The sequence below is a fragment of the Brassica napus genome, chromosome C5 (genome assembly GCF_020379485.1).
Source record: "Brassica napus cultivar Da-Ae chromosome C5, Da-Ae, whole genome shotgun sequence".
Taxonomy (NCBI): Eukaryota; Viridiplantae; Streptophyta; class Magnoliopsida; order Brassicales; family Brassicaceae; genus Brassica; species Brassica napus.
This window is the reverse complement of record NC_063448.1, coordinates 35,280,395-35,291,797: the sequence shown is the minus strand read 5'-3', so window position 1 is coordinate 35,291,797 and position 11,403 is coordinate 35,280,395. Positions and strand designations below refer to the sequence as shown.

At 37.8% G+C, this 11,403-nt stretch overlaps 1 long non-coding RNA gene across 1 annotated transcript; it reads right to left on the bottom strand.

Moving 5' to 3' along the window:
• Positions 1-8,792: 8,792 nt before the first annotated feature.
• Positions 8,793-10,829, bottom strand: LOC106368365. The gene is made up of 2 exons (XR_001274005.3): positions 9,792-10,829; positions 8,793-9,520 (listed from the first exon to the last, which is right to left on the bottom strand). It is a non-coding gene; the product is annotated as an uncharacterized LOC106368365 (long non-coding RNA).
• Between the last annotated feature and the right edge of the window lie 574 nt (positions 10,830-11,403).

Sequence of the window (11,403 nt, the reverse complement as noted above, 5' to 3'; positions counted from 1 at the left end):
TATAATCTGAAATTTATGATTTAAACATTTTTAGAACTGAAAAAATACCACTAAGTTCATATTGGTATTTTATCAAAAGTTACTATTTTTCCAATTTTTTTTTTTTTTGTAAAACTATTTATTAAATTTATTTTCAAAAATATTAAAGGGTGTTATGGGCAAAAATGACACAAAATAGATATTAGTCTAAAGAGACATAGTTATCATTTTTTTGCTTTAAAAAAAAAAAATTTCCCTTATTTATTCAGTGACGTATAATAAACTTGGAGCCCGTAGTAAATTTCTTGGTTTTAATTTGGAATATTCTAAGTTCTAACATTGAAGACATCGTATTTTCTTACACCAAAAAAAAATAAAAATCGTGTATATATATATATATATATATATATATATATAAAGAAACAGAAATTCATGTATTAATTTGAATAAAATTTTCTAATTCAAACATTACAATACTAGCTTTGTTTGCCCACCATACCGATACGTTTCGCTAGAGCGCTCTGAAATCCTTAAAGTATCATTAAATGTTTTCTGTCTTCGATGATAACCACTTAAAAAGTGAGGTTTAACTCATTGCTTCGGATGCCGGTTCTTTTGGAGTCATTGCCGGAGTAGCTAGTCTTAGATTATCGCTTCAAGCTCGCTTTCTTCATGACATTAAGAGCAAACCCCGAATGGAAGAGAGGCTGTGATGATACATAGGGCCTCGAAAACCAGCAGGTGAAGATTGAATATGCTGGATGATCTCGGAACCACCAAACGAAATCCATCCATCCATCCTCAGAACAAATATGGGATGCGGTAGAGACAACATCAAACATCAAGATCTTCAAAAATCAGAACCCAACTAGCACAATTTAAGGCTCTCTACTAAGGTCCAGAGAACCTGAAACCGGTCTTCTTTACGCCTCAGGGCTGGCCACACTGGAGAGGTGAAGTGAAAACCAATGAAGCATGACTGAAAGAAACTCAAAACCACTCGCAAAATGGCTAGAGCAATCTTGATTCTCAAACATGGAAGGACATGAGAGGAACAAGAAAACAGAGAGCAGCCTCGACATTGAAACATAAGCTACCATAACGACAACTCAGTACAACAGTACCTAAACTGTATTGGCAAGTCATCTCAAGCCCAACCGTCTCAAGTCCAACAACTGAAGCCCATTCCAGCAAATCATCAAACCTCTTCAACGGCTCTCTGCGACAAAGACAGAGCAAGAGAAGAGAAAAGAAAGGGAAAGCAGGTCATGACATCACCAAGTGGTCCTGGATTGTACAACTCATTCTCGGCCTTAGGATCTCTTGGAGAAGAAGGATGATAACATGTGTAATAGGAACTAGGGCTTCCACTTGTTTCTATTTAAGCAATCTCAATTTATTGTAAAACGGAGGGGGGAAAGAAGCAAGAAATAGAAATCTCAGTTTCAGAATCTTATTTCTTCACACTTTCATGGTATCAGAGCCATGGAAGCTGTTGAACTCTATTCACCTCCTTCACTAAAGATAGTGAACTCAGTCACTGTTAAGCTCACAGAAAGAAACTACTTGTTGTGGAAGAATCAGTTCGAAGCATTTCTCAACGGTCAACGTCTCTTAGGGTTTGTTACCGGAGCTACGCCTCGACCACCTGAGACTCTCGCCGTTCCAGGAATCAATGGATCTACAACTCCTGTTATAAACCCTGACTATCACACTTGGTTCCAAACAGATCAGGTTATCAAGTCTTGGTTGCTTGGTTCTTTCTCAGAAGACATACAGAGCCTTGTTGTCTCCTGCTCAACCTCTCACCAGATCTGGGATGCGTTAGCCAAGCACTACAACCGTCCCACGTCGTCACGTTTGTTCGAACTCCAGCGCAAGCTCCAGACCGTGGCCAAGCTAGATAGATCTATGACAGACTATCTCACTGATGTTAAGCTTATTTGTGACCAGTTGGCTTCGATTGGAAGTCCTGTTCCGGAAAGGATGAAAATTTTTGCGGCTCTTCAGGGTTTAGGCAAGGACTATGAACCTCTCATAACAAGCATCGAAGGTTCTGTGGACATGATGCCAAATCCTAACTTGGAAGATCTGGTTCCGCGTCTTCACAGCTATGATGCTCGCATCCAAAGGTACAATGCTCCCACAGACGTCTCTCCTCATATGGCTTTTAATACTCAGAAAACAAACTATCAAGCTGGGTACTACAACCAAGGAGGAAGAGGTCAGTTTAATAGACGTTTCAGAGCTAACAGAGGCCGTGGTTCCTTCTCCACAAGGGGAAGAGGTTTCCATCAGCAGTTGTCTTCTCCAAGGTCTAACTCTGGTTCCTCTGCATCGTCAATCTCGTCTGATGAAAGACCGTCGTGTCAGATCTGTGGTCGCTATGGACACAGTGCGTTGAGATGCTGGCATAGGTTCAACAACACTTATCAAGAGGAGGACTTGCCAGTTGCTTTGGCAGCTATGCGCATCACCGATGTTTCTGAGAATGCTGGGGCAGAATGGTTTGCCGATTCAGGAGCCACTTCTCACATAACCAACTCGCCACATCATCTAGCCTACAGTCAACCTTACAAAGGAAACGATGCAGTTATCGTTGGAGATGGTAACTTCTTACCCATTACTCACGTTGGCTCTGCGGACATAGCTTCTACGTCAGGTACCTCTCTTCCTCTTAGAGATGTTCTTGTTTGTCCCGGGATTACTAAGTCACTCTTGTCTGTTTCTAAACTCACCAATGACTATCCATGCTCGTTTGAGTTTGATTCTAACCAAGTGTGTGTAAAGGACAAGCAAACGCAAAGCCTTCTGAGACAAGGCAACACCCGTGAAGGTCTGTACAGTCTCAACTCTCCGAAGCCTCAAGCTTTGTACTCAACAAGACAGATAGCAGCGAGTGATGAAGTGTGGCACAAGAGGTTGGGACATCCACAAGATCAGACCCTCAAGTACCTGAGTCATAACAAGTTTATTTCAGTCAATAAAAGTACCTTGAAGATGTGTGATTCATGTCAACTAGGGAAGAGTTGTAGGTTACCGTTTGTTGCGTCTTCTTTTGTAGCGTCTAGGCCCTTAGAGAGAGTCCATTGTGATCTCTGGGGTCCATCTCCTGTTACCTCTAATCAAGGATTCTGTTTTTATGTTATATTCATAGACAACTTCTCTCGCTTCTGTTGGTTACTCCCTCTCAAAGCCAAATCAGACTTCTTCAATACATTTGTGTGGTTTCAGAAGCTGGTTGAGAATCAGTTGTCACAGAAGATTGGAATTTTTCAGTGTGATGGGGGTGGTGAGTTCATTAGCAAACGGTTTCTGGCTCATCTTAAAGACAGTGGGATACAACAGCTCATCTCGTGTCCTCATACGCCGCAACAAAACGGTTTAGCAGAGAGAAAGCATCGTCATGTTACAGAACTGGGACTCACAATGATGTTTCAGAGTAAAACACCTCAAAGATATTGGGTCGAAGCTTTCTACACATCTAACTTCTTGAGTAATCTTTTGCCGTCCTCAGCTTTACAAGACAAGAGAAGCCCCTTCGAAATACTAAACGGCAAAGCACCAGACTACTCTTCTCTCAGATCGTTTGGCTGTTCATGTTATCCTATGTTGAGAGATTACGCAGCAACGAAGTTTGATCCTCGATCTCTTCACTGCGTTTTTCTTGGCTACAACGACAAATATAAAGGGTATAGATGTCTGTATCCACCAACGGGACGTGTGTACATCTCAAGGCATGTGATCTTTGATGAATCAAGCTTCCCTTTTGGATCAGTCTACAGTCACTTTCACAGTCATGCAACTACACCGTCCTTGTTAGCTTGGCAAAGAAGCTTCCTGCAGGTAGATAACTCTGATACGGTTGAGACTCAACCAACACAGACATCTCCTGTTGTTAAATCAAACGTTCAGATTCCACAGACATCAACTGTGGTAGCTTCTGCTGGTTCCCTGTTCAGAGAAGAAGACTTTCCACCTCTCACCAGGAACGTCTCTTCAACCAGTGGAACAAACGACTCACGAAGTGTTAGTGCTGCATCTGCTCCGGATGAAAGAACTGTTGGCTCTGTATCTGTCAGTTCCACAGTTCCGATTTCAACGTCTCAACATTCCATGGTGACAAGATCTAAGTCTGGAATAGTGAAACCAAATCCTAAGTACGCTCTGTTGACGCATAGATCAACTGATCCAGTTCCGACAACTGTAACAGCGGCTCTCAAAGATCCAAGATGGAACAACGCCATGGGAGAGGAAATTGAGAACTGTAACCTTACAAAGACATGGTCACTGGTCCCAAGAACGCCAGAGATGCATGTACTAGGAAACTCGTGGATCTACAGGCACAAACTGAACGCATACGGTACTCTTCAAAGTCACAGAGCTCGTCTTGTAGTGCACGGTAACAATCAAGAAGAAGGCGTGGACTATCTCGAGACATATAGCCCGGTAGTCAGAACAGCGACTGTCCGTATAGTGCTTCATCTTGCAACAATTATGAAGTGGGAAGTGAAGCAAATGGATGTTAAAAATGCGTTCTTACACGGCAATCTTCTTGAAACTGTCTACATGAAGCAGCCAGCGGGATTCGTTGATAAGAGCAAACCAAATCACGTCTGTCATCTTCACAAATCCCTCTATGGACTGAAACAGTCTCCACGTGCTTGGTTTAACAGATTCAGTGACTTCCTTATTGAGTTTGGATTTGTGTGTAGCGTGAAAGATCCGTCTTTGTTCATCTACAACAAAGATAGTAACATCATCATGCTTCTACTCTACGTAGATGATATGGCTATAACAGGGAACAGCTCTCAGATCTTAACTAAGCTGCTTGATCAACTCAACTCAGAGTTCAGGATGAAAGATCTCGGAAAGTTGCATTACTTCTTGGGGATTCAGGCAACGTTTCACGATGAAGGTATGTTTCTGTCTCAAGAACAATATGCTGTGGACCTTCTTGGAGCTGCAGGTATGGAAAATTGTTCACCAATCAACACGCCTCTGCCTTTGCAACTCAACAATGTTCCGGATCAAGATACACCTTTCTACAACCCTCAGTTCTTCAGAAAACTGGCCGGAAAACTTCAGTATTTAACCTTGACAAGACATGATATCTAGTTCGCAGTAAATTATGTGTGCCAAAAGATGCACGCACCTTCACTCTCAGACTTCAACAACCTGAAGAGAATTCTGCGCTATGTCAAGGGAACAGTTGCAATGGGTGTCTCACTGGTTCGTGATACTGACTGCACTCTCCGTGCCTACAGCGACAGCGATTGGGCTGGTTGTCCAGCTACCAGAAGATCAACAGGAGGTTTCTGTACATTCCTCGGTCAGAACCTCATCTCTTGGTCGTCTAAGAAACAGCCGACTGTTTCCAAAAGCTCTACTGAAGCCGAGTACAGGTCGCTCTCTGAAACAGCATCTGAGATGGCGTGGATAAGCATACTTCTCAGGGAACTCGGCATATCTCTTCCAGTTACACCTGAGCTGTTTGGAGACAATCTCTCCTCTATCTACTTAACAGCAAATCCGGCATTCCACAAAAGAACAAAGCATTTTGAGACAGATTATCACTACGTTCGTGAAAGGGTAGCCTTGGGGTCTCTGGTCATCAAGCACATACCAGCACAGCTTCAACTGGCCGATATCTTTACCAAGTCGCTTCCGACTGCTTCATTCTACAGTCTCCGTTTCAAACTAGGCGTTGACGTTCCTCCCACGCATAGTTTGAGAGGGGATATTGGCAAGTCATCTCAAGCCCAACCGTCTCAAGCCCAACAACTGAAGCCCATTCCAGCAAATCATCAAACCTCTTCAACGGCTCTCTGCGACAAAGACAGAGCAAGAGAAGAGAAAAGAAAGGGAAAGCAGGTCATGATATCACCAAGTGGTCCTGGATTGTACAACTCATTCTCGGCCTTAGGATCTCTTGGAGAAGAAGGATGATAACATGTGTAATAGGAACTAGGGCTTCCACTTGTTTCTATTTAAGCAATCTCAATCTATTGTAAAACGGAGGGGGGGAAAGAAGCAAGAAATAGAAATCTCAGTTTCAGAATCTTATTTCTTCACACTTTCAAACTTCACACGCTAAACCCCCAAGGAAACAACAATCACACAACTGCCAATACCCTAAGCACGCGCCGACAGAGAACAAGACATCTGCTGCCTCCCCTGAGCTTAATCTAGACCTATTTCCAAGACAGGACACCAAGCCTCGATACAAAGAATGTTACACACTCCACTCCACACCGAATAATTGACTTCGCACACCAACAAAATATGAACCAGAGCAGAGAGGCAGTCATGTACCTCATGTGCCTCCACCGCTAAGAACGCTGAAAAGATCTACAACGAGAAAACTATATCCGCCTTAGCCTTGCCCTAAAAAGCTGACTTCTTCGGCCGCAAAACCCTCGACGCCTCGTCTAAGCTCTAGAAGAAGAAGAGCTCAGCAAGCCAGATCTATCTCCCCCTGGAGCAGATTTTGAACCCCAACGGCAAGACCTCCACCAGAAAACATGCATATCGACGTTAAGCAGAAAGGTGAGAAGGTGTTACAAAAAAAAAAAAAAAAAAAAGAAAAAAAAGCAGAAAGGTGAGAAGAGGAGCAAAGAAAAATGAGTAAGAGGAGGAGAAAAAAAAAATCATTTTCTCCATTGTCAATGAGTAAAATTTTCAATTATATATGTTATTTTTTTACGACAAACCCTTGGTATTACTTAAGAAGGTGAAGTCGAGAAATAACTAGAACTACCATAACTCTTTAGTAGGATCACTACAGGAAATGTGGATATTAATAGCGTCGTTAAATGCTATGAGTTTGATATAATAATGTTTCCTAAAACGCTTTGACAGCGCCCGTTATCATAGGTCTGACACTTTTGATAGCGGATCTTTCGGATGCTATAGTTAAATAAACATCGATATCGATTGGTTCTATACAATTGTTAAAATGACATAGATATAACACTATAATAAAAAATTAAATAAATAAATTGATTAAAAATTAATTAAATTAATTGATTAAAAATTAATTAATTAAAAATAATTAATTAAAATCAAATTAAAAACTAATTTAGAAATAAAAATTTAAAATTTATTTATTAATTATAACCAGTTTACAAATAAATTCAGTTTACACGTTAAACCAAATTTGTTTTAATTGTAAAAAAAAAAACAAAAAAAAACATAAAAAAAATCCCTAACTCTTCGCGCCTCCGCCTCCGCCTCCTTTGCCGCAGAGCTTCACTTCCGCGGCCACCTTTACCGGATCCTCCACCATCGACACTTCAAACACGCTGTCAGCTACGCCATCTGATGTCTTCTTCCATCCTCCATCATCACAAACTCCTCCACCAATTCTCCTTACCGTGTCATCATCTCACCGTCTTCCTCCGCATACATAATCCGACACAGCTCCAACTCGACTCCCGCTTCGACTCCGGCTCGTTCCGACTCCGGCAAGATATCTCCTTTGAATGGCCGAGCAAAGACAAGGACTTTCTATGAGAACATGAACCCGGTGAAGACGGATGGATCTGAGAAGCGATGGTGGTGGTGACGAGCGGATGTACCATCATCTTCTTCAGCCTCTCATGTGTTGAATCGACCCTAAAAACAAAACAAATAAAATTAGATTCGAACTAATAGAGAGAGACAGATCCAGCGTTGTTGTCATGTCTTCCTCCAGCTATGGCTTGAAGAATCTGCTTTGATTGAAACAAAGTTGAAGGAGATGACTGAGGAAGAAGAAAATAAGTTTTGAATTTGTTGATAGAGATATTAAAGATTGAGATAGAATCTATAGAGAGACGAGTTTTCAGAAAGAAAAAGAAAATAAAGGCAAAGAGATACTCAAAAAGTCTGTCGACACGGAGAAAAAAGAAAGAAAGAGAGTATTGTTAGATTTGGTCTGTTAAATTAAATCTAATCCAATGGTAAAGAATGTGATCCCAGTAGGTCAATGACAATTTTTATTTCTATTTTATGTTGTTTTATCTCTTAGTAGATTTGTATAGTAATTTCTATGTTAGATAATACAAAAATATGATTTTATATTTTGGTTTCATCATTAAAATTCAGTTTTTATTTAAATGTTAATGGCTGTGATATAGCATTTGAAATATGTGATATGGTTTAATGTAAAGTAATGATAATATATGATTTGAGGTATATATATATATATATATATATATATATAATAAAAGGTTAAGATTTAAAATTTGAAAATTAACTTTTGTACGCATTGGATAGTATAAAATTAGGATCTTTTAAATTTAAGACTTGATGTTAAAAATATTAGATTAGACTAAAGACTTTATACGTTGGGTTCAGGTTTTGGGTTTAGGGTATTAGATTTAGAGTGTATATTTAGTGTTCGAAGTTTTTAAATTTGAGATTATAATTTTTAAATGATTAAATTTTGAGTTTAAGTTTAAGATTGAAGTTATATTATGAAAAGATTGAATTTTTAAAATTTATGTTTAGGGTTTAAGGTTTAGGGTTTAGGATGTTGTTATTTAAAAAAAATTACAAATTACCACATACAAATAAACAAAAAATAAATTTATAAAATGAAATTTTAAAAAATTACAACCGGTTATAACTGTGAAAAATAATTTCTTTTTGTTAATTAAAACTAGAATTCTGGAGTATGATTAGGTTATATAATTATGGTAAATTTTAAAGTATACAGTTTGAGAGTAAAGTATGTTATTAATTATACTTTTGGTTTTTCATAAATATGTTTTAAATTTTGGATTTTAATTATACTTTTGGCTTTTCGAATACATTTCGGTAATTTCAGATATTTAATTGCCAAATATTATATCATAGAAAAAAAATCAGGTACTGACAATCTAGAACCGGTCCGCAACGAAACCAAATCACTCACTCAATATTCAAAACAATCTGATCACAAAAATATATGAAAGTAGAATTATGTTATACAAATGAAAAGACATGTATTGGTTCAAGGTTTCAAGATCACAAGCGTTTTGCAAGTAAACAAGCTGTTGGGAACCATGTTTTCTTTCTTAACCAAAGAATAAGAAACGTCCAGCTTACGTAGATAGCGATATACAGCAATCTGAACCCACCCTTGACTCCCATAAAGAAAGACACAAGTTTTCTATGACAGGAGCTCTATGTAATGGCAGGTTCTTGTCGATAAAATCCATAAGTACAAACAGTGAATGTTGGAACTAACGATAGTACCCTCACCAACAGTTCATTAGGCAATCCACTGATGTTATCCATTTCTTACAATACCCTTCAAGACCTCAAAGAAAACAAGACCATAAGAAACAAAAAGCATTTGTCATTCAGAACATTTGACAAGGACTGATCTAAACTAAGACAACGACTCTCGCCTTGTTATGATGCTCCTCAGTCTAATTCAACACAACACCTTTTAACTACTTAGCAGAATCTAAAACTAAGAAACCGAGTGAGATTGGGAAACGTACTTCCTTAACAGACTTGGTTTTGGAAGCTTGCCTAGAAATCTCCTTCTCAACATCATCGCTGTCTTCGCCTTCAGCAAAAGATAAAAGGAACAAAACAAAGATGTCACAGAAACGACACATAACAAGAACATTATAACAGTCATTACCACTGAAGAATGCAAATCTGCATACATAAAATGTGCATTACGCTAAAAGATAAACCGAATAAAAATTCATCCTTTACCACAATAGATAAGACACTGCACTGTAACTCAAACAAACTAATCCCAACTTGTCAAAATGTGATAGAAACGAGAATAGAGCTCAATAAAAAAGTCAATTTTTAAAGTTCAGAAGTACCTCCTCGTTGTTTTGTGAAGACACTTCCTTTCCTGATGCTTCAATACATTATAATACAGCGTCTTGACATCATTCTCATCAGACCAATCTTGATGTACAATTCAATTTCACTACCCTCATTAGAACGAAAAACAGAATCAGACATACTCGGCTACTGTGCAACATAATCATGAAGAAAAAGGTGAAGCTTTCTTTGTCGGACTGATTCTTCACGGAGGTTTCTCTGCTTTAAAGTGACCGGTGACGAAAACCCTTTTGCCGACCGATGGAAAGTGGGGAATTGAAGAAGAATCTGGGTAAGGAGCGAAGGATGCTAGAGACGAGCTGATGAGTCCATGGCTTCGCGGCTGTTGATGTAACTAATTCCTTCCTTGTTCTGCTTTGCCTTCGGCTTCTCCAATTCCATCGCTTAAGCGCTTGAAGCAGCCGTGCTTGGATTCTCATTATCATTCTCCTGCAGTTAGATCGATAAACCTTTCCGCGACTTGTCTCTGAAACGAATCTAACCCCACCTCCATTTGATTCGACAACTCGTTGCGGCTGCCGGCTATTGTCATTGAGTCAACCGAGTGTTTCGATATTGATTTTGGAGCCAGAGAGAGAGAGAGAGAGTGAATGATCAAGAGATAATTGTTATTTTTTTCTCAATGAGATAGAACAAAGAAGAACGATTGAACGAGAACATACCTTATTGTAACAAATTAAGCAGCTAAATTTCTTTATTTTCCCGACATAACGTTTTTAAATTGACAAACGCTAAAAAAAAAATCAAGCGTTGTTATACAAATAGCAAGACTGTTATAAGCACTATAATATCCTTTTCTTATTAATAGAGAATCATTTTTGGAGAGTAACATTTATTGTGTAATCAATCTATACTATATAAAAGTTGAGGCTATAAGCCATCGAGAGCGTCCACGTAGGATTTAAACGACCAATCGTAGTATGACAAATTATTATTTAAGTTTACTATTTTTAAAAATGTTAATATTACCAAAAAAATGTTTATTTCAAACTAAAATATAAATCAATATCGAATAAGGTAAATTTACAAAAAATATAAATACTATATTAAGTTAACATAATGTTTAATATTTTTCGAAAATTAAAAAATAAATAACGAAAAAAATAATTAATTTAAAAATACAAGACTTTCAAACAAGTATAACTATATAAATCTAAATTTAAACTCATGATTTTCAAAGTTTAGGTTATATACTATTGAAAATATTCAAACTAACATATACTATATATAAGTTGATATTATAAATCATTGACAATGTTCACATATTATTTTAAAGCACCAAAAATATACCAAATCGTTTTTCAATTTGGTATTTCTAAAAATGTTAATATTACGAAATTTTTTATTTCAAAATAAAATATAAATAATTATCAAATAAGTTAAACTTACAAAGTTAAAAACATTATGTACAAATCTATACTATATAAAATAAAGTTTCGAAAATTAACATAAAATAACAAACAAATATAATAGTTAATTTAAAAATGCAATACTTTCAAACAATTATAACTATATAAATCTAAAACACATGATTTACAAAATTTAGGTTATATACTGCTGAAAATATTCAACAAAAATATGTACTAT